Genomic DNA, 26,771 nt, shown 5'->3' on the forward strand with positions numbered 1-26,771 from the left:
CCTTTTCACAATCACTTTGATATTCCCTAGTACACCATAATGGAAAAATTTGAAAATTATTTTTTCTACTACAAGTTTTCAGAAAGTCAAAATAAATATCTCACTGCTCAGAAGTTCAGTTATAGAATTATGCAAAAGGACTGATACCAGAGACATATATTTGTGGGTTTTGGTACATCTCCAATGTAGGTAAAAATATTAATTAATATTTTTCTTTGGCATTTACATGTAGGTTAAATTATGTTTTTATAATATAAAAATCCAATCCATTTGACTGGATCTTGAGTTATTTAAGATTCAATTTAATTGATGAGGTTTTTTTGATAGTTTATGTGAATTTCAAAAAGCTTAAAATCTTCAAAGAATGATAACTTTCCAGAATGTTTTGAATGTTTAATGATGTTTATAGATTTTTTCACAAAATGTCACTGTCAATGAGTAGCATTGTACAACTGTTTTTGTTTAAACGTAAACGTGTCAATATACCTTGAGATAATCCTTTGTTTCTACATAAGAAGACATTTCAAATAAAACGCGTAGGTCCAAAGAATCTAAATCTGTCAGGATGGATGAAATTTCAGACCAGCATATAATAAATTATTTTGTTTCCCATTAAAATATATTAACAAGTACTGTCTGGATCATTTCAGAGGTAGAGCACAAAAATGAACAAAATTATATCAGACAACAATAATTAAATTTTATGATATTGCAAGCAAACTAAAAATTCAAAAATTTAAAAAATTTAAGGTTAAAACAATCTAACAGAAAGGTTATGGCTATCATGTTCTTGAGCTTTAAAATATATGAATAGTAAGAATATTTTTTCTTTTTTTTTTCCTCCTGGCAAAGGTGAATATCATCAAATCATTCCATTTCATGATGTACAAATAACTAAACCATGAAAACTACCCATGATGCCTGATTTATAACAAAGACCCTAATAAACAGTCTTCTGCCCCGTTATTCTTAATACACTTTTTGGAGTCTCTGTATAACAGCTTCATTTTCAGCAGAACTCAGTACTTATCATTCCACTGCATAGCGAGCACTTGAAAACCTGGCCTCTTCATTTGGGTCGTAAGTGAAAATTTTGAAAATCTGTCCCTTGTGGGTCAAATTCTTGAAGTCCTAGTCTATTAATTGCTCAAGAAAAAGCCCCAATCATGGTGTGACTTGAATTTTAAATTTACCGTAGAAGAACCAGAATTAGGAATCACTAAGACAAATGTCTTTATTTAATTATTTTCATTTAGTAGAATATATGTGAATTCTCTCAGGGTTACAATAAGCTCACAATTTATGTATTTGGGTATTTTAAAAACACATTTAATCCACCTTTCATTAATTAATGGAACTAAACAGCAAAAACACATCTGATTTAAAAACCAACCAGTATCAAACAGGAGCAGAGGGTGCTTTCTACCGAGTGCTTTCATTGAAGCAGAATGTACATTGCCTTCATTATGTTATTTAAAAGTAACACCACAGAGGATGAAGAACTTCATCCTGTCTCAGTCCTCCGGGTCCCTGCTTGCCCCATTTGGTACACCTGCAGCTAGCACATATTCCAGTTAGTACTTTTTTTAACACATCATCTGCCAAGGAAAGAAGGGGAGGGCAGGAATAGCTTAGCAAGCAGCTGCTGGCAGAGAATGAAAGGTTTCATGCAGTGTGAATCAAGGATTATAGTGTGAGGTTGGCAGCTGATACAAAGTTTGGAAGCAATAATCTGTTGTTTTAAATTATGAATTCTGAGAGTGGTTTGTAAACTTTGGTAGTGAATCCTAGTCACTTATAGCTAGGTCAGACATTACACAAATTTAGATGAAAAGGAAAAGGAGGGGGGTTAAGTGCAAAGCAAAAGGAGGATCACTGTTAGCATAATTCAATTTTTAAAAAGATTGCAGAGGTGAATGAAATCACCAAGTACAAAATTAGTCTTATGTGAGAAAATGTGTTACGTTGTGTTTGGTACTTAAATGCTGTGGCCATTAAACCATTAGGGGCTGAACTCAGACCCTCAAGCTTGTTTCAGTTTACCAGCTTCATATCATTAGATGCCCCACAGAAAATGGCACCACCTTGAGCTACTCTTACTGTATTATGTGTTCAGTTTACTTGTATTGATCTGTATAATTTGTCTATATTTCTTTTATAATGCATTATCTTTCAGCTCAAATTCAGAACATTGTTGAATAAATGAATTCAAATTAAAGTAAACCAAAGTCTTAAGTAATAGAACAGGCCATTTGTATCTACTCTCATACAACAAATCCTTTTAAGATCCCCAAAGCAAAATTAGTGCCATCTAGTATGCACGGGGGGCAGACCGGGGGTAGAGACTAATTCAGAGTGAATTAATCTTCAGTTCATTAGCAAACACTAATGTTGCTTTTGGGAATGAGGAAATTAGCAGGATTATAATTATAAGCAACAAGTGTTTTCATAAACATATAATTGCTTGTCAAGGGTTTACAATATACTAGTAAGGCCATTAGGTAGGACTGATGCATGCCATAAATCAAATTTTCAGTTATGCAACAGATTGTGTTTATAAAATAACACCATTTCTGAAGAGCCAATATAGTGACCAAAGCAATTTCACAGGTGTCAACAGGCCGGGTGAATTGCAATAAGAAATTAATTAAAGTACAATTTCTTTCTTTATCTTTGTAGATTAGGCACCCTACCTACAGCTATAGCCAGACAGTGCTACCAGCTGAATCCCCTAGTAATGAGAGTAAACCAGCATTAGACACTGAAGGAAGAGGTTCAAAGAGAAGATCAGGGTGTCTGGTCTCTGTCAGGGTTTGCGTGTGTGCACGCAAATGCAGGCAGTGGTGTGAAAGAGGGGCAGCCAGTTGCCAGTAAGTCGCTTTCTGTAGTGGTAGCAGAGTGATTGGCTGCCAGGGGAATCGACTAAGATATTGTCTCCTATGGGGGCTTGTTAGGTTATACAGCAGACATCCTGCAAAAACATCGAATAACAAAGAAGCCTGGCAGGCAGAAATGATTGTGCTGCCTGTGGCTGCTCTAACCAGTCTCTTCTAGCAGGGTCACTGGATGGGATACTATAAAGAGCATGAAAGGGATTTAGAAGAGCTACGTTGCCTAGAAACTGACTGAGCCTCTTTACAGGGGAGAAATTTCTACACTCAAAACTCTTCAAAGACTTTTCTGCTTTTAGTCTCTTACAGACTGTATTTTGGGTGCTATTTCCAAAGAGTTTTGTGAACTCTAAAGGGGATCAATTGTTTGTAAAATTTGCTTGATACAAATTTCATGAATGTAAAATCCTTTGATTCTAGTCAGGCTTGAAAGAGAAACATCTCTACATGTATTTTTTCCTGTTCTAAATTTGATTTGCACTTTCTGCCTCATTTTTATTGTTTGTCAGTTTAAAGGCCTGCATCAATGATTCAGACATTTGCAAGGTGACAGCAGTGACATGCAAATATACAAATAGATTCATTTCTGCAGTTACACAGATCTAGATTAATGACTGCTGTGTTTCTTATAAATGTGCTCTTGACAAAATTCTCAGGCAACAACAAATATAAAATATCATGATTTTAAAAAACATGGAAACATACAGAACACACTGTAATTGCTTCTAAAATTTAAATCTTTACTTATTATTTAATGCTTCTCTTTAAACTAGAGAGGATGGGCACACAAAAATAGCAAGGGTGAACTACCTCCTCCTGGTTTAGCTTTCAGTTATTAAGCCAGTTCCTGAAATATTCTCAGGCAAAATTCTTGTTGTTTTACCTGACTAAAGGATAAGTGGGGAGAGATCGGAGAGATTTATGTTTCAGTGAGCTGTAGAGGGAAGTAAAGGCCTCTGAGAAATGATGAATTATTTCTAAATGTAAATTATATAAATAGATATTGCTAAAGGGACAGTAAGGCAGTCCCAGTGAAAGAGTCCAATACCCTCTGAAATCAGGCACCTAAACATAATATTTTATGTTGAGCAAAGGGAAATTTTAATATGGCAGCAGGGAAGTTCTCATACATCTTACCCAAAACATGCAGACTTCATATACACAAAAGTTCTTTCTGATTTTTCTTCCAAGAAAGAGGATTTGCAAAGTCTGATAAGACATTTAGATCATGAAGGTAAGTTACACAGATGACAGAGACTTTTGTATTACAATAAAAATGTATAGATATAGTAATATCTATCAAGATACATTGTTAAATAACAATTCATAAAATTCCACTACTGATATAGATGATTGTGATAATGTTGGATTCAAAATCCTCTGGAACCATTAAGGATAAGAAGACCTTGCAGCAGGTCTTCTGTGGAAGGCATTTAATTTTATTTTGTTGGCTTTTGTTACTAAATCACCTTAAGACTATCTGGAGATCTTGTTATGTAAAGGAAGTTCTTTGTTTAGAGCTTTAATATACTTTATATACCATAACTGTTTTCCTCTGGATTAATCTTGTTTGAACCAAATACTATGACTTTTGCAAGGGCATTCATGTTCTTACAGACACTTTCACCAGTATATGCATCCTGAAGTTGATTCCAGAGGTACTCCTAAACAATCAAAATATGTTTCCTTCAGCAAAAAAAATTCGTTGGTTGTTCTCTGTGTTTAGATTTTGCGAGGATTTCTCTCTTTTAAGCTCAACAAAATAGATTGCTGGCACATCTGGCTTATACATGCTGCGAAAAAAATATATCTGATGCCTTGTAAGTAAAATAACAGAAATGAGGTTTGTTTATAAGACTGGGAGACCTTCCAAGTTCCAGCTTAACTCTTGGTGTTGCCTGACAGATTCCTCTTTTGGTGCCTGGAATATTAGTTTGACGAAACAAAACATTTCACAACTTTAGAATCTAATTGTGTGTGTTCTTTTGAGAAAGGAGAATTAATTATCTCTAATAATTCACTTCAAAAATTAATTTCCAGAGGACATATTTAAGTATTATTTGATTAAGTACATGCACAGTTTTTGCCCTGTTTGCCTGAAAATGAACATAAGAAATAACACAACTAATCTGGATTCTTAGTTTGATGCTAAATGTATAGGTCACTGTGAATACTGTAGTACAATGAAATTAGTAAAAGCTTCATCCCTTCTTCATGGTCTATTAGAGTAGCTTAAAATACATGTATTATTTAAAAAAATGTTATAGAGAAATCATATTCCACAGGATAGTATGTTAAAAAGGTATAAAAATTGTACTATTAACAAGCTTTTAATATACAAACATAAATATGAAAAAACTTGCCTGTTTTATACTTGCATGAACTGTGAAATTTGGATAACTGTATGTACAAATGGTAAGAAGGAAAGCCAGTGTATACACATGATATTTCAACAGGAATGAAGTTAGGCAAAATTTTCATTAAATACTGAAAATTACTCAGGTTCAAAAAATGGAAGGTTTTTCATGATTTGGATGATAATATGATATTTTGATTTCCCATGAGAAAAAATGTCACTATGACTTGTTTCATTTGCATTACAATGCTAGATAATTATAAAAAAAAAGAAATATTAAAATCTTATTTATGTTTTGCTTGCAGAACCTGAAGGGTTTTTTTTTGGTTTTTTTTTTTTTTTGGTTAATCACTTTGTAATAAAATGAAATTGCAATTTTCTGTTCTTGTTTAGAACCCTCAGTAATGTATTGGACAAAATCAACAGAAATTTGCCCAATTACAAGTTTAGGAACATCTTGTGTAATACAAGGAATACCTTGTGTAAGACCTTTCAGTCTGTTCAGAAAAACAGATGATAACACTTACTAGCAGAAGTGTTTTAGGTATCTTGCATTGCTTATCAAACAGAGATAATATGGTAGCAAGCTGTATGATGAGCTGAAAGGAGGCCATTTTCTATGCCTAGGTTCCCCCCCAAAAATGGACAGCTATCATTTAAATGTGTGTAAATGCATCAAATTATAGAAATGGAAACAGCACTCTAGAACAAAGGACATTTAAAAATCACCATTAGAATGGTGAAATGTCTGGAGCCATTGATTTCAAAATGGCATTTATTTTAAAACATCTGCAGTGTTTAATTCTCAGATACTGAGATATATGGATATTTCGGCTGCCCACATTCACCTATTGCCTCTGAGTTTTATAACCTCATTTTGGCATGCTCTTCAACCAGGATAAACTGCTTTGATTCTGGGATATTTTTGCTGTATGAAGGATTGAAAGATGTTCACATTCCCAGTTCCAAGCATGTGAGAAAAGTCACTAAATATTATACTACTCTAGATTTGTTCTGCTTGACAAAGGGAGTACTGCAGAGGAGAAAAAATACAAAGATTTAGGCTAGAAAAGTAGAACACATAGCACTCTACATCAAGTAGGCTCTTTGGCTAATAACACTGCTATTAGACACAGGTCACTTGCTCAGAGGGAATAAAGAATATGTTCATTCAGGCAGTCAGGTGAATCAGACTGCAACTTTAGGGGAAATAGTACTGAAAGCTTGGCATTAAATCAGGTTCCTTTTCCATTAGACTTTGAAATGCCTCCTGCCAGAAATAGTTTTAATGAACAATATGTGGATATGAAAATTAACTATACAAATTTATAATATCAAGTGATGGTTCATCTATGTTTTTGCTGTGTTCTTATTTCACAGAGTCACAGAATCAGGTAAGTTGGAAAAGACCTTGGAGATCATCAAGTCCAACCTGTGACCTAACACCACCTTATCAACTGAACCATGGCACTAAGTGCCACATCCAGTCTTTTTTTAAACACCTCCAGGGATGGCGACTCCACCACCTCCCTAGGCGGGCCGTTCCAACACCCACCCACTCTTTCTGTAAAGAATTTTTTTCTAATGACTAGCCTAAACTGCCCATGGTGCAAGTTAACAGAATGATTTTTGTTTCTTCTGATGCCCAACATACGACAAAAGTGTATGTCTAACTAAACAACATTCAAGATATTGCGAGTTTGTGTGTGAGAACCTAAGTTCATGAACACTATCATTGTCTCTTTAGAAACTATGTGCACTTTTCTTCAGTTTAAGACTCTAATTTAAGATTTCTAAATAATTGGAACTGAGATGTCTATCTTCAAAAAGTCTCCAGCTACAGGTTTCTCAAGGTTTTCAGCTCATGCCCAAGCTCAAGAAATATTGATTTTTATATCTGGTTTCATTGACCTATGTTTTATGAACAATAAAAATTAATGATTCCATCTTGTGTGTCAAAGCTTGAATAGCTATGAACCTTAGGAGTCCTACAGAGTCCTTCACTCTGATCACACCATACTTGTTTTGAGTGTTAACCTGATTGGGCCTCTCATAAACTTTAAATAATTTGGATTCGATGACCTACCTTTGACTTGTTTGTCATGAGTCTGGAAGACAATACAGTCATTCGAGTTTTTGGAGGCAGTTTTTAAGGAGAATATTATCTTGTGAAAAAGGTACATTTACCAACTTGCATTGATTGCCAGGCTTCATCTCAGGGAAATGTGAAAGAATGTCAGTAGTGACTTGCTACATTCCTGCACCACAATATATCACCAAAACTAAATTTGTCATAATCAAAGTATGAGTAAAAGGACATTTCACTGTGCCAATGTATAATATATTATTTAAATTCCAATTATTTTTTTATTTTAAAAAATATTAAATAACTGGGTTTTTTCCCACATTCATAATTTTTCAACATTGAGTTTACTTAAAGGTTATTTTTTCTCATCTTTATCCTTTTTGAAAAAAAACACTAAATGCAGTAGATTGAGAATTATGGCTTATATTGGACAAGCTAATTGCAGTTTGAAGACAATTACATCCACCATCTCAAAATATACCATCTTAAATCACAGGTGTTCCCACTGTACATAAAAGATTTGCAGTGTGTTTTGGAGGAGTAGGTACTTTATTTCTAGATGACTGATAATTAATTTTTCAGCCAGGAACTGTCTTCAACATTCACCATGGTACAATAGACAAAAAATTTTTGTTTTTTCTTTTGGTTGTTTCTTTGTTGTTCTGGAGTCCCTCCCTGACATCTTCCATCTGTTTTCCTAGAGGTGACTTATGAATAAAAATTTTGAAAAGAATGCGTGGAAGTTCTTCTGGAGCACATATGTTCCCTTTGCTAACAAGCCTTTGTTTTCCTGTTAAAGAAGTGTTTGCAATGGCCCCCCACAGTGAATTGATCTAGGTAGGTCAGTACTTTTGCTCAGGTCAGACAGTGTAAGACTGTAGCATCAGAATTTTTGATTCAATAACTGTCTAGCAAGTTCTTTTTCAGCGGTGTTGAATATAAAAAATAATACAGGGAAATTTCTAACAATAGCAGTCTCCATACTATACAGTCAAGTCTGTAAAATTCACTAAATGCTTACTATTTGAATGGAGTTTTATTTTGTGGTGTGGAAGAGAGATTAGTTAGATTTCTCCTCTGAGAACTCAATTTTTTTTTTTCAGTATATGATTTAGAGGAATGATGATAGTTGTGGTCTCTGAAAAAATCTAGAGGAATGATGGTGGTTGTGGTATCTGTCTTTTGAATTTTCTTCTGAATGTAAGTACTTACCCACTCAAGTCTAAGAAAATGCATTCTTCTCAATCACATTTTTGCTGCATAGTTTTTATTTGGTTCTCTTCACTACAAAGAAGAGTTTCCAGTTAGTGTTTTCTAGTTTGCCCTTCACACAGTCACTTTCATTCTAGACATACTTTAGGTGGGCTTTCTGGTCTCCTTGACTACTTGGTAGTTGTTGATTTAATACATACTTTAATTCTTATTCCTGATTTATTTATCAGATCTAAGAAACACACCGATTTTTCTTAGTGGAATTCAATATGCAACCCTCCAACTTCCTTTCATATTTCTGAAAGAAATGTTACCTTTATATTCTTACTGAGGTCTTTTATTTTTCCAGACCTTCCCTCCTCTTACTCCTCTTTCTCTCATCTGAGCTTTTTCTACACTTTGTGATGTACTTGCATTCATCTGCCAGATTCTAATAAGGGATATTATCTCAAATTTTCTCAAATATCCTAATATGGGGAGGATGTAACAAATAGTAAATCCACATTCGGTGTCTCTATGCCACTTATAATTCTAGAAAACTCTACCATATTCTTTTTTTATATATATAAAAAATCAGTTTCAATATTCCTTACATGAAAACCTTGATTTTCCTTATATGTCTTCTCTCTCTCTATTTTTTATTTATTCTGTCATTTCCATTGAGACAGAGAGGTCTGAACTGCACACAGAATTCTAGAAATGGCTATGAAGGATGTACATAGTAGCATAATTTTTCTTTATTTCTTTCTTAGGAAATTTGAGGTATTTTCTACAGTAAGTAAAGATTCTTCTCAGTTGCATCTTAAATTTCCAAGTCATGTTTGCTGCTAACACAACTGATGCCAAATGCATTAATTTCACTACGAGAGTGAAACCAAATCTAATTTTGTATTAAAAAAAAAAAATAGGAAAGAGGAATGTTGAAAGGAAGAAAACTGTAACAGATAGTTCATGAATAAGTTTAGCATTCATAGTTGATTAATCTCCACAATTTTATTTTGTCAGTAACATAGAAAAGTTACTAGTGGGAAGACACATTATGTAGAGTAAATATTGTCTTTAAAAGTAATCAAACTCATGATGTTCAAAAGTGGAGGTGGGTAGCTATTTATGATACTTAACTTTTTTTTTAAATAATTAATATATAACAGGGCATTTAAAAAATTATTTTATATGTTTTTCTGTTCCTGACCTGTATGAGAAAATTTAAGTCACTTATTCTAGTTCTGTAAACCTTGTGTCTATCAAGACTAAGGAACTGAGTTGTATTCAGATGCAAAATATTTTAATTTTAAAGGGCATTTGAAGAGTTCAAAAACATACTACCACTAAAAAGCGATGTGTATACATGCATTTAGCTCTCAGGACACATAGTAAATAAGTCCATAAAATCTATTCGCATAGATGAGTCCATAAAATGTATTTTTTCTCTCAAATTTCCAAGCATTGTTATGCCTATTTTGCAGTTAGGGACTTCAACTCTAGAAATTGAATTTTCAGGCATCTGTGCAAGCTCCTTAGCCATAAGGCTTATTCACCTATCAACCTTCCATAGATAATTTCACTGGACATGGACATATACTAAAACAAAGATAGGTAGATATATATGACTATACATTTATACACATAGGTATATAAATGAATAACTGGGTTTTTTTCTATTATGAAGTACAGGTAAAAGAACTCCTGTTGTGGTGTATGATTTACAGGTTATTGTGAATCCATGAACTCATAAACCTTTAGGTAATAACATTTTCTGATAGATAATGTCTTTGTGGCTTCATAATTTTGATATTTTTTCAAGTGGAAATGTTGTTCTCTGTGATAATTCTTTCTCTGTGTGTGTATGGGTTGTGGACAAATATTAGCAAACATGAAAGAAGGGTAATAGAATGGTGAACCATGAGCTGCTATGCAAGTTCTTGTCCTCTCAATCGATCTCAGTCACCATTTAAATTAATTACATTTAATGACATTTAATTTGAATAGGAAAAAATGGTATTTTATTTAAATGAAAAACCAATGACGTGATTGTCATGACACTGAGGGATAGAAAGAGACCAGAGCAAGACAGATTTTAAGCATATCAAAAGGGAAAACATTGTCTCAAAAGATTCTTTTGAGTTTTCTGCTTTTGGTGTTCCTTTTTAATGGAGATTGCTCTTCTTTATCCACCAGTAAGGAGATTATGAAGTTATATAGTCTTTTCATATTTTCTGTTTATATACTCAATGACTAGGACCTGTTCTGTTTTGCTCTAAATGCAGCATGAAAACAAAAACTCCTTTGTAACAGAAATGGTCAGTATAATTGCTGAAGGTGGAATTTTATATCAAAAAGAAGTGTCTTTGTTGGTGTGATATGGATTCTCCCATCTTTTACTGATCTCAGAGGTCCTGAATATCCTAAGTAAATTCAGGAGTCACTCTAACTTCTTGTCCTTCATGCTCTGCTTCTTCCTGAAATAAACTATGCATATACTACACTTTGCAATTGATTTTTTTTTTTAAATACACAGAAAATGCATATTTTGTATTCAAAAAAATTATACCAAACTTCTGTTTTCTACCAGAGATATCTCTTTCCTCTCCATCTGAAAACCTTCTTTTGTTTGATGTCAAATAACATCTTTTTTGTCTACTTCAAAGCCAAATTATTCCCCTTTCTAGTCTCTAAGATTTGAACTATGTATTTGTAAAAAGTCTGGAGAGGAAGAGAATTTTGATGGTTTCAAGCCATAGTTTGGCTGCTTACATTTTGCCACCTTGCTTTTGTTCTGTTACATCTGAATATGCCAGTTTTCAAATACAAGGGCATATGTTACATTTCTTAGTCCTACCCACGGGATCAAAGGAAGAAGGATAAGCTGAAAGTCACCAAAATATAAGGAATGTTCAAACAATCCTGCCGTGCTACATTTGAGAAAGGTTAGGATGCTACCCATATCAATAATAACCAATAAACATACTCATCTCAGTGAAGTTAATTATAAATTATGTTTACACAAAGGAAACTAATCATCAAGAATGAGACATTTTTATTCTCAGTATTCATCTTTGATTTAAAAAGCATTGTTTTACTGCACAGACTGACAGACTATTTTATTGCTGTCTCACTCATGAAATATCTGTCCCACCTTTCTTTACAATTCCCAAATATCTAAAGGAATATCCTTGCAAAGGAATTCCATATGGGAAGCTTTTCTGACCTTTCTGATTCCTGCCTATCTAAATGCACTATTCAGCTGTTCATAAACCAACTCTAAATGACACCAGCATAGTATTTTTTTTCTACTCCCATCAGATGTCACTATTGGACATCGTGTTTCTTTGATGCTAAGGGGATATTTTTGAGTTTTACATTTCTCTGGCTACCAAAATGAGTTCTATTTATTGTTCACTATTTAAACACTGTAAGCAAGTTGGTAATGAAGGAGGTGCTCTGGTATACAAATGTGTTTAGAAGGGATGTGGCATCTGTAAAGTTAGGCTGTATTTTTAGTAGACCAGGTGATATAGTTAAAAAAATCAGTCCAACTTTTGGTTAAATTGCTTTTCTATAGGTCTGACAATGTAAGAGATAATTTCAAGAATATCAGAATGTGAAAATTTCTCTTAGGGTAAAAGTAGATGAATTTTTATATTCCTAACAATGGTTTCCCAAATCTGTTTGTCACTGTCTTACATATTGCTTTTTATCTGTTTTGCTCCCTGATTTCTGAAATATACACTGTAGAGTTAGGAGATTTATCGATCTATTTTTGAAGGAGAATTAATGTTCAAACGACCATGGATAATTTTATATTTCTCTCATATTAACTATAAAATTTGCCCTCATGTTAAGTGAGTTTCAAAAATTTCAAGATACTTGTGGGATTAAAAATGTTGTACAATACTCATTTCTTCCCTGGAATACCTAAAATAAGAACTATTTTAATCTGGTCAAAATCTGTCTGACAATTAGGCCTAAAGTCCAACCTTTAATGATATAAATTAAAAATGTTGTTACATTTTGCAATCAAAACATTTCCTTTCCTTACCCATTAGAGTGAATTTAATTTACAATTGAGCTAGAACTTGATACATATACCTTCAGTACTTGCATACATTACCTTCCTCATATCATAAAACTGCATTGCAGCATTTCAGGAAATGCTGCCCCAGAGGGTGATGATATAGTGAGTGCTTCTTAGTATCAGCTATTCATTTTCTCACTGATTTAGAATGCAACATTTTGAGCATCATTTTCAGGATGACATAACTGTAGGAGCCTAATAAATGTAAACATACTCAAAAAGAGTACTTTTTACTGCAGTTTAGTGTACTGAAGAGACAGCTAACCTGAACCACTGTAATTCAGAAAAAAGGAAGGAAGAGAAAGAAAGAAGGAGAGGGAAGGATGTGTGAAAATATTATACATAGAAAAACTAAATTTCAAACCTAAAACTGGGGGTAAAAATAAAACTTGTAACACTTTCATTAATATAATAGTAGTAAAAAAATCACTGAAGTACTTTGCTTCGTCTTACAATTTTCCCTCTAGAGTGCCAATTTTTTTTTTTACACACTTGAATGATAGCTTTAAAAGTTGTATTTATGCTTACTGATCAATTCCACTGTCTCTTTTTCTGTAGAGGACAAGGAGAATTTTAAAAGCTAAAGTTTGCCTACTTTTTTTGTACTCAAGTTTATTCACATCCTTGTTTTGCTTTTTACCTTCTCTTTTCAATAACGGAGAGAGTCGATGATTTCTAATAGTTCACTTACACTTGTAAACTTGGTTTGGTTTCTGTTTCACCACATAGATGTATCCAATGTATATTACCAAATACTTCCCTTCTTAAATACTCTTTATTTCCACTTAATATTCTTTCCATAATAGGTTAATTTGCAATATCTTCTTGACAATGAACCTGCATGTGAAATATTACACTGTAAATGCAGAGATATAGTATCATTGCAGGAAGATTCATTTAAGTAGCCAAGATATCATTTAATAAAGATAAGTTAGTTCAGTAAAAATACAGACTCATAAGCTTGAGGAGAAACCTTACAAGCATGCCTGAGATCCTAACTACTGCTGGCTGGCTGTAGAAATGATTTTTTTTAAATATCCGATTTTTTTGATACTCAGTATATGAGGCCTGTCTACATTTATAGCTATAGAAACTGAGTTTAAGTTAGTGGTAAAACATGAAGAGATTTCAGTTGCAATTCTTTTTGCACCACCAACATATCCAAACTGCAATTTTGGCAGGCTGAGCCTGAGGCCATTTACTTGAAGGCAGTTATTGGAGGAATAAAACCTTCTGAGACTCTACATTTCGGATTCTTCCAAGACTGACCTGTTTGAGTATTTTCTTTGCAGAAGGTAAAGTGTACATTTTTATTCCACAGACATTTCTTCACTGTATCCCATTGTACTGTGGAGAACAGAACAAGAAAATTCTAAAAAAGGGAAGACAAAGAAATGGAGACAAAATTTTTTTATTTCAATTTGGTTAACCGTAGGTGTAAATTATTTTCCCCTGCAATATTCATGGAAGTCTGCTCTGAGTATTTGTGATTATATCCTCACTGTATGGTTCACAGATAGTTATTTAATGTCCTCTAGATCCAGGTATCTTTTGTATTGCTCTATGTGTTAAATTTCTCCATGGTCACACACAAAACTTCGTAGAATAACACAATTACATTTTTTCCAGGAGTCTTTTTTTTACACCCTTTTCTTCAATTCTATAAGTTTAGCATTATTATTTACATAGTGAATTATGTCAGTAGATTATGAACTCCATCATCTAAATAGTAGAGCAGAAAAAGTGCTGGAGTAAGTGTTCCTATTTTAGTTTTTTCTATCACAAATTTTAGGGAAGTTTGTTCTCTGTACTTTTAAGCTAGTCTAATGAGATTTACAGCTGTTGAAATTTGTGATGGTGATACAATGCCACTGTGCAAGGGTTAGGCTGATAATATTGTGAAATGACAAAGTGACACCAACAATCTCCAAATGAAGTTGAACTCACCTCAAATTAAGAAGTTAAATCCTCACTTCTAAGCCTTCATTAGAGTTTCTTGTTTCTTTTCAAAGCCAGTAGTGAGGTAGGGATCAGACTCTTCTCCCAAGCTGCAAGTGATAGGAAGGAGGAAATGGTCTCAAGATGTGACAGGGGCAGCTTAGATTAGATATTACAAAAAAAACCTTCATCAAAAGAACTGCCAAGCATGGGAACAGACTGCCCAGAGAAGTGGTTGAATCATTACCCCTGGAGGTGTTTAAAAGACCTGTAGGTGGAGCAGTTAGGAACTTTGTTTAGTGGGGGACATGGCGGTCCTGGGTTAATAGCTGGACTAGGTGATCTGAGAGTCTATTCAAAATTAAATTATTCTATGATTCTATGAATAACTGCATAAATTTAATACATATATATTATGTCTAACACTGAATTCTAACAATCTTTGGATGTCTGTCTGGCTGTTTACTTGACTTTCATTTTGTAGTAGCTAGACCAAATCCTTAACCCAGCAAATCTGAATTGCTATTGCTTAGCTCTACAGATTTGTATGCCAAGTTCTGTGATTCCTATCAAGCAATTAAGTGATCTAATGTTAGTTTCTTTTCTGACACTGAGGTTGGACTTCTCATTTGATACCCTCAAATCAGGTTGAGTTACTGTGATAGCTGAAGTTAAATATTGAGAAGTTTTTTACTTTTTATTACAAACATTGAAATGACACTCAGTATTTTATAGTAAAAAATGTATTCTATTTCTTATACTCATTCATGAATTTACAGTGGATAAATATGATTTCTACAGAGAGGTCTCAAGATGACATAACTATGCTTCTAAAGAAAACGATTCTAATGATGACAAGAATATGACAGACTTATGGTAAAATATAAGAGGGATATAGAAATGGTATTTTTTCCTCCACACTTTTTGTGTCCATCATGTGCCCAGTGTGGCAGAAAATGTCTGTAACACAGAGCTCTGCAAGACATCAGAGGCAGAAACCTGTGACAAAAATTCTTTGCGGTCAGACCTGAGAGGGCAGGCATTGTGTCATTCCTGATCCTTCTTTAGTCCTTAGGAGTCCTATCATCTTATTCTTCTCAGTGTCACAAATGTTAGAGTTTGCTCTCTGTGCACAGAACTACAACAGTTCCACAGCCATTAAACTAACAAGCTTTTTATTTCTCGAGCTACTTGTTACTACTCTCTGTTATGAAACTGTGGTTGTACCATGACAAGATAAGGAAAAGAACAGAATAAAAATTCTTTACAGATAAAGCAGACCCATTGAAATCCCACTGAAAGCAACAGGCAGGTGAACACAAGTTCAGAGATAGTACACATCAGAGCAGAGGCCTTGCAAACTCAATGCAAAGCCTGTAGGCTGCTCTGAGCAGTGGTAATGCTGCGGCGTGAGGCCACAGGGCTACATTAACGAGCACATTGCACTCACCCTCCAAACCATCATCACCACTGCAAACGAACCCACATGGCATTATTTATTTATTTATTTATCTTAGCAAGAGGAGGCAGGTCTTCCTGATTATTAGTGATTCTTGTAAAGCATTGTGGACTTTTCATATCTAAAAGAGAACCTATCTTGGCAATCCCACATATTAGAACTGCAAGCCAGTAGAGGGGCTGAGTTCTTATGACTTAGCCTCCTGACTTCACAGGTTTCTGTCTTTGCATTTTATTGTAAATTGATCTAAATTTTCTATGAGTCCTTTTTTATTGAATCCAATGAGGACCATACTAAGCCATAGGACAGGATATCAGTCAGGTCCATGCTTGATGTAGCTCTGCTCAACATTAATTATATAAGATTTCCCATTTGAGATTATCATAATTATGATTATTATTAGCTGATATAAACTAGGAATGCTCCAGAATGGATCCATTACTTGTAATACAGTTTCATTAATGTCTTTATTTTGTTTTCTTCATATGTTTGAGAACAAATTCTCAACAGTTTTTAGCAATCTAGCAAAAGACATGCAATTGAACTTGATTTCACAGAAGTCCTTTTTTTTTCTTTCTTAATTGGAGAAACAGTGTAGAATACTGATGGATAATCTGATATGCAGTCCATGTTATATGGTAATCACAGAACTAGAACAATCTCATTCTGAGGTATCTATCTCACAAGAGAAGGAAGTTATTACAAAAACACACAAAGTATTTTTCAAAATTTATTTACTATTTCTTTTTATGGCCATAATTATTGTCAGGAAATAGTTCTTGGCAAAGACACTAAAGGAAAAGATTTTTTATCTTCCTGGAGTTTTTTTATAAGAGTTTTCTGACATTTTCAACCTAAAAAAGAATTTAAAAATCCATAGGTGGACCAAATATTCATGTTCTTTCACCCCAATTATACTTAACAGAGTAAAATCTTTGTGAATTTGTTTCCAGCTGTTCTCTCAGTTTGTTTGGTTTGTAGGTGCTTACTCTGCCATATCTTCTGAATCCGATAGTTTGGCAATGCCTTCCTCAAACTGTAAATACCCTGATTGTTCCAAAATATTTTGCTAAACTCAGGTAGGTAGGAGTTGGTACTGGAGAGGCCAGGAAAGCATTCTATAATGAAAACAAAGGCTTCCAAATAGAGGAAATCCCCAAATAAGCTATCAGAGCAGGATTTTTTGCCTCCATATTAAAATTTCCTTTCATGTGGTTAGTTTGCATAAAGTGGCTACCTAGGGATATTCTTTACAATTAGCTGACATATTGTTTGGGTTCTTATTGCTACCCTGTATGTATAATGATCTGAAATCAGATGAAAGAAGTTTTATCCCCCCAATACCTGAGAGACTGCAACCCCCCTCCAAGTTTGCCATTTAAATCCCAACTGTGTTGTTGCCTTTAACTGTGTAAGACAGCAAGACAGCACATTTTGTAGATTAAACCAATAAACTAGCAAACATAAAAGAAACAAATCTCATAATTGTGGATTTCAATTAAAGAAAGGAAGATCAAAGCAAACATTCTGCTTGAAATTGCACAGCTGCTATCTACACAAAATGAGAAAAAAAACCCCCTTCTCCAGCTAGCCATAATTTTTGGGGTGGGGGAAGGAGGAGGGAGAGCTCATACCCTGCAGTGGAACAGATTGCTTATGCTTCTCACGTCCCAGTCAGTAATACAGAAATATTGAGTAATAAATTCCCTGCCTCTCTTGATCTGAGAAGCTCCCACCATCTGTGAAAGCCAATTTGTAACAGCTTTAGTATAAAGATTCAGTAAACAGACAATCACAAGCATTGTGCCAAACAGTGCCAACATTTGAAGAAAAAACATAAAGCCAAAGCATGAGTAACACCACGACCTTTGTACTGCAAAATTATCCAGCGACCAAAACACTTTTGACTGCAGAGATTTTTTCCTTCTTTTTGCCATCAGCAAAGTGTGCTGGAGCCTGCACACAACACGGCTACATCTGTGGGCTGTGTACGTAGGCCTTGTCCTAATGTGCTGAATTATTATTGATGGCTGGGGCAGTTCTGCTCTGCTGGTGAACCAATAATGTCAAGGCAGTACCTGCAAGATTAATTATAGGAGAAAATGGGCTCTGCTTTCCAGGGACTGAGACTTTAATAGAGACTGAGCATTAGTTTCAGGGGATTCAACAGACAGCTGAACAAATGCCTCAGACAATGTCATACATGCTAAATCCTGGCACTTACCTCTTAGCAGTACTGAAAGAAAAGTTTCAACAATTGTGCTTAAATTGTGAAAAACAGAGGGTTCTATAAACCAAATGAAAAGGAAACAAACCCATACCAAGATTGCTGAAACAGGTTTGGCTCTATAAACCCATGTGAGCATATTGTCCTCTGCAATTACCAAAGAAAAAAGAGACCATAGCAAATTACTCTAGCATTAGCAGAAAAGGAAATGGCTTTTTGGTGACTGACAGTGCTCAGTTTTTCCAGATACATGTGACATTCTGCACATGGAAATGTAAGTTGGATCAAAGGGCAGAATACTGTATGCTCTTTCTTTTGCACCACTGCAGTGGAAATTTGTACTCCACGGGGCATTTTAGCTGTAGAGAACTGAGAATATGTAGTGGATGAAGCTGCAGCCATAGCAACAGCTACATAAATTTTCAGGCAATGGCAGGCACACGGTACACAATTTAAGCAGTATAACTCCTACACTGGCTTCAAAATAAAAAAAAAAAGAGAAAAGCAAGGAAAATTGGAGAAGAGGGTGTCAAATATGGCTTATTACAAAGTAATCATACCTTCCACTTTATTAAGAGCTGGGCCTCCTGCCTTTTGCTTGTGAGATCAGAGAGGCAGCTGAGAGCTTAACTGTATCTTTTACTTAAGCACTCACAGATATTATTCCTCTCTATTGTTTTCATTATCTCCTAGGCCTAATATTTTTTAAAAAGTCCTGGGAATTGTGAGTCCAAATTTTCAATATATTGTCCAGCTACCCACACCTTGTGTCTCTTTGTAGTTGTGCAATACTTTTGACAAAATAATCCCAAAACTAATGAGACCCACAGGCTGTTGTGGCTTAGCACACCAAAAGATAGGCTTATGAAATTAATCTCAAAAGGGAATGAAATAAGTTCACACTTCACTGATTTTTCAGTTTCACAATTGCTAAGAACTTTACTGCTTTTCTTCAAACTTGAAATTCCGGCAGAACTGTTAAGCAAATGCATTTGAGACTGCAAGACCTACAGTAGAATGATATATTCAAGCTTTCATCTTCACTTTCTGTGCTTAGCTTCTGGGTGATTTCTTTCACAATATCCTGTGAAATTCCACTGTCAATTTTTCATTGGCCACAGGCACATGATTGGAGACCCAGAAGAAATTTGCACATCTCAAACTATGTGGGAGCTTTGCAAGCCTAAACAGTAGTTTAGAGATTGACCAAAGTGACTCAAATCCTGCTCTAAAATGAAACAGTGAAGCTTCTAAAAGTTTTTACTCCACGTTGGAAAGAATGACAATTTTTAAAATATGCTTTCAGAATCAAAAGATGCCATTTCAGCTGGAACACATCAACTTTTTTTCTTGGTTTTTTTTAGATTTGTGTTTTAGTGACTGAGTCCCTGACAAAGCTTAGAGATGTTTCTCTAAAACAGACATAACTTCACAAACCTTGCTGTTCTGACAAAGTGGAGAATGCCAGCAAAATTAGATTAGTTTGAAAAGAATACAACCAATTTGAATAGTAAACCCATTTTCTTCCTCCTAAGTTCAATTCATTTTTCACCAAGCGCAATTTAGTTCATATTAAATAAATTAAAGTACAAAATCTAAACCTAGCATCTAAGTATAGGAAAGCATCTCCTGTTACATTGTTTCCCAGATGAGGCTTGTGAAGGAGTGAAGCTAACATAGTTTGTAGCTAAGTATCTGAGCTAAGAAAAAGGAGAGCTTGTATTCATGTGGATTGTCCCTGTATCTTTTCATACTAATATTAATTTAAGCTGCTCAGCAGTCACACAAATAGTGCTTAGTGTCCTGTCATATGTCATAAAGAAGTCAAAAGATGTTAGAAGCCTGACTGACAGTAGAGTACATTACTATGTTTGTTACCACCCTGAAGACAATCTCTTGCAAGACTGGTTAGCTAAAATGTCACATTATTCCCGACCATATTTGAAGGAAGTACAATCTCATGGCTTTACTCTGTCTTTATCCCACAGTGTTTTGTGGACATGTGAAAAAACATGACTAAACTCTGTTTCATGAGAACATAATTCTATTTGATTTTTTATTTGATCCTGTAGTCAAAGTTCTTGTGTTTCTCCTCAAACATCAGCTGGTGTTTTTCTTACTGACAGTCTGAGTTTTGGGATGAAAGACATACTGAACTCAAAAGTCCAGACATGGATATTTTTTTCTCCCAAACACTGAAAAGTTTTAAAATAGGAAATAAAAATTCTTGAATATTATAAAAACATTTTCTTAATTTTGTGTAGATACCTCAGAAGTATTTAAATTGGAATAAATTTATAGGCATTATAAAATGAAAGCTCACACCAAGAGTGAAAAATTTGCCTAAAAGAAGGTGGACTCAAAGAGAAGATGGGTAGGCCAAGTACCTTCAGTCCAGAGTAAATCATAGATAGAATAGGCTATTTTAAAACAATTAGACCTCTTAACAATCAGATATAAAATTTTCCCCAAATGGTAAAGTATATCACAGAATGCTGTTGGCATGCAAAATACCTGAAGTTAACAAGAAACAGATTTATGTCAAAACTCCAGAGCAAAGCCTCCATTTATAATATGACTTTTGAAGTCACAGACTTATAACTTACTGTCACCCCACTCTCATAAGATTGCTTCTCTCCCTCACAGTTGAAAACAAGTGGTTCGAATGTATCAGACATGTCTTTGGTCAGGTGATAGGTGTTTGGAAACAGCAGGATAAAGACAAAGTCTAGATACTTTCTCCTATGTTCTGGAAGGTATTATGCAGGTGCTATGACCTGATCAACTTCAATTTGCACTGCATTGCTATGCACCGTGCTAAAAATCATACCCTGTCTGAGTTTTCAATCATTTAAATGTTACTGAATACCAAAACTCAGTTAAGGAGGTAAGGAGCCTTTGGACAACATTAGCCAAGGTGACTTATCTAGAGAAGCAGTAAAATAAGGAGGCAGGGAATTACAAAACAGAATGGTCATTCCTAATGAGATAATTCATCAAACTAAGAATTAGTAATTTAGTGCAGTGAACACTACTACTAGTTCCTTAGAAAAAGTAGCATTCCAAACTAGGCTTTAAGTGTCTTTTAGGTGTTTAGTAAATAGTAGCTGTATCACTTTTACCTCACATTAATGTGGTTGGTTTGCCTCAGCACTGATACTGACACCTACATTTTTTTCTTGTGCTACATGGAAAAGCTATTGAAGTCAGTTTAAAAGTGATTCCTACTTTTCCTGAACATTAATTTAGTGAAGTAAGGCACATCAAGTTGTTTGAAACAATGATCAAAAGAGGCCTATTTTCCTATGAAAAAGTCAATTTCTGGCAAAAGATGTGGTAGAAATTTACAGCACAAAATGAATTGACAGAATAAAATAGCTTTTAATCTCTACCCATTTTCCTCCCCTTGGAGGATAATTAAGAGTCTCAACAACACAACTGCCACATCAACTATCATGATGTGTCCTGGCTTCTCAGTGAATATTCACTATTTTTTAATTAATTATAAGAACAAATTATTTATATCGTGTTTGTGAACTTCTAGGGGGGAAAAAAAAACCCCTGCATTTGTGTGCAATTTTCTTACAGAAATGTTTTTTGTGGCTGAGTGATTTCACAGCTTTATAACTGTATTCATACAGTTTACCTCATGAAAAATGAAGGGAATTCAAAAATTTTTGTATCTATACTTGCTGTAGTCAAGTGCCATAACTCAGTGAAGGTTATTCTAGATAGGAAGTTATTAATCAAATAAAAGTGAAATACCTGCCTTCAGAAACGTGTGACTTGTGCTCCACAGCCTGTGTTGTTGCCTCTTTGTCGTGGAGCCCAAAGCCAGCATTTTAGCCCAGATGGCTGTAGGGATGAAGGGTGGCTGCAGTCCTCCCTAAAAAAGGTGGTTGTAACACTATGTGACTGTATGTGGGAAGGGAAGGGACAAGGATTGTTTTTCATCACCATCCTTTTTTTTCCAATAATGCTAGGGTTTTTTTTCTGAAAGTCACATATACAGCATTGATGGGAGTCAGAGACAGTGGACTAGTAAGGGTGCACAGGAAACCAGGCTGTAACTATCCATTATCAGAACTAGGAATGTGTTCAGTTTCAGTGTTTTGAGCCAGGAAGGGAAATGGTACCTGAAGGAATACTCCTGGCTCTTCTACAAGACTGAATTAATTTTGTCATTATCCTCGGGGTGATAAAATTCAATTTTGCTTACAGTACTTAGAAGCTCTGAGCTATCTGTGCTACCACCTCACCAGAAAGGAAGGATAATTATTTTTGTAGGAAGGCCCTTGTGTGACACAGGCACCCTAGATTCTTACTGTATCTCTAGGCAAAGCTTCTCATGAAGTCATAAACAATTCAGCATGTTTACAGGTTTAGAAGTGACCTGTGTCTTGATCTGGATATGCCAAAATCCAGGAAATAAGAAGCACAAAAAAGAACAATAAGACTAGGGCAAGAAAATAAGTATTTGATACCATTTGCAGTGAAAATCTATTAGGGATAAACAGAAATTATGTTTTATTTCCCTTTAAAATGGAAACAGGTTTGTGAAAATATGAGACCTTCTACTTAATTTTCTGATTCATAAAATGATATTTTTTATTGCAGTTTGAGTTATTCTCATAGAAGTACAGTTGATTCTGAAACTGCCTACTCAAGGACTTCTTTTCTTTGCACCATCCTATTTCTAGGTCAAATGAGATAGAATTTTATGGTTTTATGAAAGGTACTGTCATCTAACTAGATTTGATTCAGAAATTCATAATCTGATTTATCTGAGTTCTTCTTTTAGCAGTTCACAAGCTCTTATTGCAGGTCAGGCTGTGAGACTTCCTCCTCAAAAATTCTCTTTTCCTACATTTCCTTATTTCTGGAAAAAATGAAATTAAAAAAAATTATTAGCTTTTTATTTCCTCCTCTAAGGTAATCAAAATTTTTCTAGTTAGTATGTCACTGATCACACCAGCTTATTTCCTAATTAAGATTAGTGTGTTTGTTTCATTAACTTCCCTCTTTAGAACAGTCAGTAAGCACAGTAAATCTGAGATTTTTAAGTAGCAAAGGGATTCAGTGCATGGTAAAGTAGACAATACATCAAATTCAAATACCTAAAATGAAGAAATCAATCATAATCCTTTTTTTAAAAAAATATGGATCGAACTTATTTTCAATTAAAATGACAAAGCTGACAACATCAAGCTCATATACAAGTAATGAAGTATGACTACTTTCAGTAACAGAAGTGAATACATTCTTTTGGTTTTAATATTATGTACCTTGGTATAATCATTAGGGAACAGATTCTTATCTAAGATAAGATGCCATAGTTACACTAGGAAGTTATGACATTACACCATCTGAGAATCTACCTTGAATATCACACTCATTTGCACCTAATTTCAGCTACTTCTGGGTTGGGTTTTTTTTCTAATATGAGGATTTTTAGATAACTCCTGAATTAAAGAAATTTCTTTTGGAGCTTTACAAAGACAACCTTTCAAACTTATTATGATGTACAGGGTATAATCTACAAATCATGTCAACAGAGTTTATTTCCTTTGATTTCACACTATAGCTCTAGGCATCTGCTATAGCAGATAAGAAGCAGCTTTAGATAGCTCACTAAAGCTATCATACACCAAATGACTTGAAAAAAGGGCTAACAGATTTTGTAAAAACAAAAAAGAGGGGAGGAAAGTATAGTAAAAGAGAAACACAAAGCTGGCTTGTGCCAAAACAAAACATGTAGCTAGAACTGCCAGACTGTCTTCAGTAGTGAGGAAATCATGAATATATGTTGCCCAGTACTCTTAATCTTGTCATGTGAAGTAGTGCATAGTGGCAGAGAATGCTAGAACTGATTGTTAATTGGAATGATAAGACTGGTTTATCATCGTCTTTCTGTCTTGCCAGGACATAAACTTTGTTCTTGCTGCATATCAGCTAGGTGTTTAAAAAAACTTGTAAATTCTGCTGGTATAATTGGAAATTATTTTGATTCACACTAGGAAATGGGATTGTGTTTGATATCTTCTGTTAGATATCTGAATTTGATATACTGTCCATAGTACCCAGCTCTGAATTTTCTCAATATATAAAGAACTTAGTTCCATAGCACTTACTGATCTAAAGAGAGAATCACCTGAAAGGCATTCCTGTACCATATTTAAAGTGCAACTTTGATCTACTGAAATGTTAACCACAAAATCTGTGTGTTTTTAGAGAAATGTTATTCTACATGCTTCAGACTGTAAAAGATGATAAAGAAAAAAGGGCAACAGGGAAAACAAAGCCCAATACATTAAAATGTTACTGTGAAGCAACGGATTAGATGCGGAATTTTCACCCTGCCTAGAAAGAGGGAAGGTGGGAATGGTAGGATGTTTCCTTCCACTGACTCATACCCACATACCTAGTAAAGGCTGAGCTGAACTGACACAGTCTGTCAGTGGGTTTGTTTACAGTCTAGTTTTAGTTCTGCATTACATCAAGCAGCAGGGAAACAGTTTGTTCAGTGTGCTTTGAAGTTAATGATGAGAACTACATCATGTTTAAGAAACTTTCTCTCCAAATAAGTGCTTACCTGAAGAAGAGTCATGATTTAGCGGGTCAGAAAAATTCCAATTGCCAAGAGACTTACAGACTACCTTAACGTATACTGAACACTAAACTCCATATACACAAAAAATACTGCTTTGCAACTAGCACTGACGGATGTGAGGGGACACGGGGTGGTCTGTTTCAGGCACCGTGCAAACCACAGTTTAAAAGCAAGCAGTTGTAAGTAGCTTGGCTCGAACATACTGACATAATTTTTTAGTGGAGGGTGGGGATGGAATGATTCTGAAGAGCTTCTCAGTACAGCTGTCACTCCTGTCAGTATTACTTGAGCCACCACTGGGATAACTTGAACTCCCACCACCACTGCATGATTCACTATGCTGTTTTATCCTAGGAAATCCTGATGCTCTGCTGTGACTTCAAAGCTGCTGCCATAACTGCATGTGTGGAAAGTTATCATCTACTGTAACTAACAAAAAAGTACTGAAAATTATTAACCCTTCTGTAACAAACCAAGTTTCTATTTTAGAAATATATCCTGCATCAATGTGCTTTTAAGTTCCTAAATCAGCCAAGTACACTTTGGTCCTGGTCTCCCTCTCTGGAACTGGATTTTCAGTTTGGTGTTCATTATTGGAGGTTTCATTTTTGGCATAATATTGGTCTGTTTCTGGAGCCTTCAAGCTAGTACTCCCTGTCCATAAATTAACTACAAGATGCAAGACTAATGTCACCACTACGCAAACCCTAGTTATCTCTCTAAAACTCCTTCTCATTAAGACTTCAAAAGCAGAAAGTATTTCTTGAAATGGACCCTTCTAAAAAAACCAAACCAAAACACAAATACACACCCCCCACCCCCCCACCGCGTAAACCCACGAAACAACAAAGAAATAAAAAAGTAAGTACACATAAAGTCTCATAAGTCAAACATATGTGACACTCTCCCTGGTGTAACAGAGACTTTGGGTTGAGGTCAATGACATGACTTCTCTTAGAGGCACTGGAAAATTGCAGCCCTGATTATTGCTCTGTAATATGATAGGCAAGTATGGCAAAATACTGAAATACCTCATCATGTACTAGACATGCTCTTGCATGTTGGACATGTAATAATGATATACAAAATATGATATATACAAAAACTGGATCATCCTCTAGAGACAGACACTGATCTCTTCTCTGTGGTGAGCAGTGACAGGACCCAAGGGAATGGCCTGAAGCTGTTTCAGGGGGGGTTTAAGTTGGATATTAGGAAAAGGTTCATTACTGGAGCAGGGCCCTCCGGGAAGTGGTCACAGCAAGTTCAAGAAGCATTTGGAAAACATTCTTGGGGCACATGGTGTGACTCTTGGGTTGTCCTGTGCAGGGCCAGGAGTTGCACTCAATAATCCTTGCAGGTCCTTTCCAACTCAGCATATTCTGTGATTCAGCAATATATACTAGGACAGAAGTATTTAATTATTGATTCTTGATTAATCGTTAGTCTTAATTCTATTGATTTAGCATTAGGTCTTTAATCAAAAATGCAGATAAAATACCTGAGATTTTTTTTTTCCTTAATATTGGAGGGCAAGTTACTTAAAAAAAAAAAAAGAGCACCCCAAGTAATTTAATTTTATTTGATCTCAGAGATTTTGATGTTGTTCTAAGGCAAAATTTAAGAACCTCATTAACATAAAATGTCAGAATATTTTAAAACATACTGTGAGGTGTAAACACCTTAGAAGCCCCTAGAAATGGTCAAACCAACAGCCAAGAAGGAAGCTGATTTGATGATTTCTGGAGCTGAGTCTGTGTTTCTATATAATTTCAAAGTGTTCTTCTGCAGTTCAAAATAAAAACAACCCATGATACTTTGGGATTTAGTATTAACACTAAATCAGGGAAACATTCCAATATTATTTAGTGAAGAAGAGAAGTCAATTTTAACATTCTTATGGATTAAGCAGTCTCC

General features: G+C 34.8%; 1 long non-coding RNA gene across 1 annotated transcript in view; it reads right to left on the minus strand.

Annotated features, from left to right (window-relative positions):
- Window positions 1-13,895: 13,895 nt before the first annotated feature.
- LOC104684418 overlaps window positions 13,896-26,771 on the minus strand; it is a 139,852-nt gene continuing 126,976 nt past the window's right edge. The window contains exons 2-3 of the long non-coding RNA XR_750954.2: window positions 14,568-14,668; window positions 13,896-13,992 (exon numbers count right to left, since the gene is read on the minus strand). This is a non-coding gene — a long non-coding RNA (uncharacterized LOC104684418). The remainder of the gene's footprint in view (window positions 13,993-14,567; window positions 14,669-26,771) is intronic.

The sequence above is a fragment of the Corvus cornix genome, chromosome 5 (genome assembly GCF_000738735.6).
Source record: "Corvus cornix cornix isolate S_Up_H32 chromosome 5, ASM73873v5, whole genome shotgun sequence".
NCBI lineage: Eukaryota > Metazoa > Chordata > Aves > Passeriformes > Corvidae > Corvus > Corvus cornix.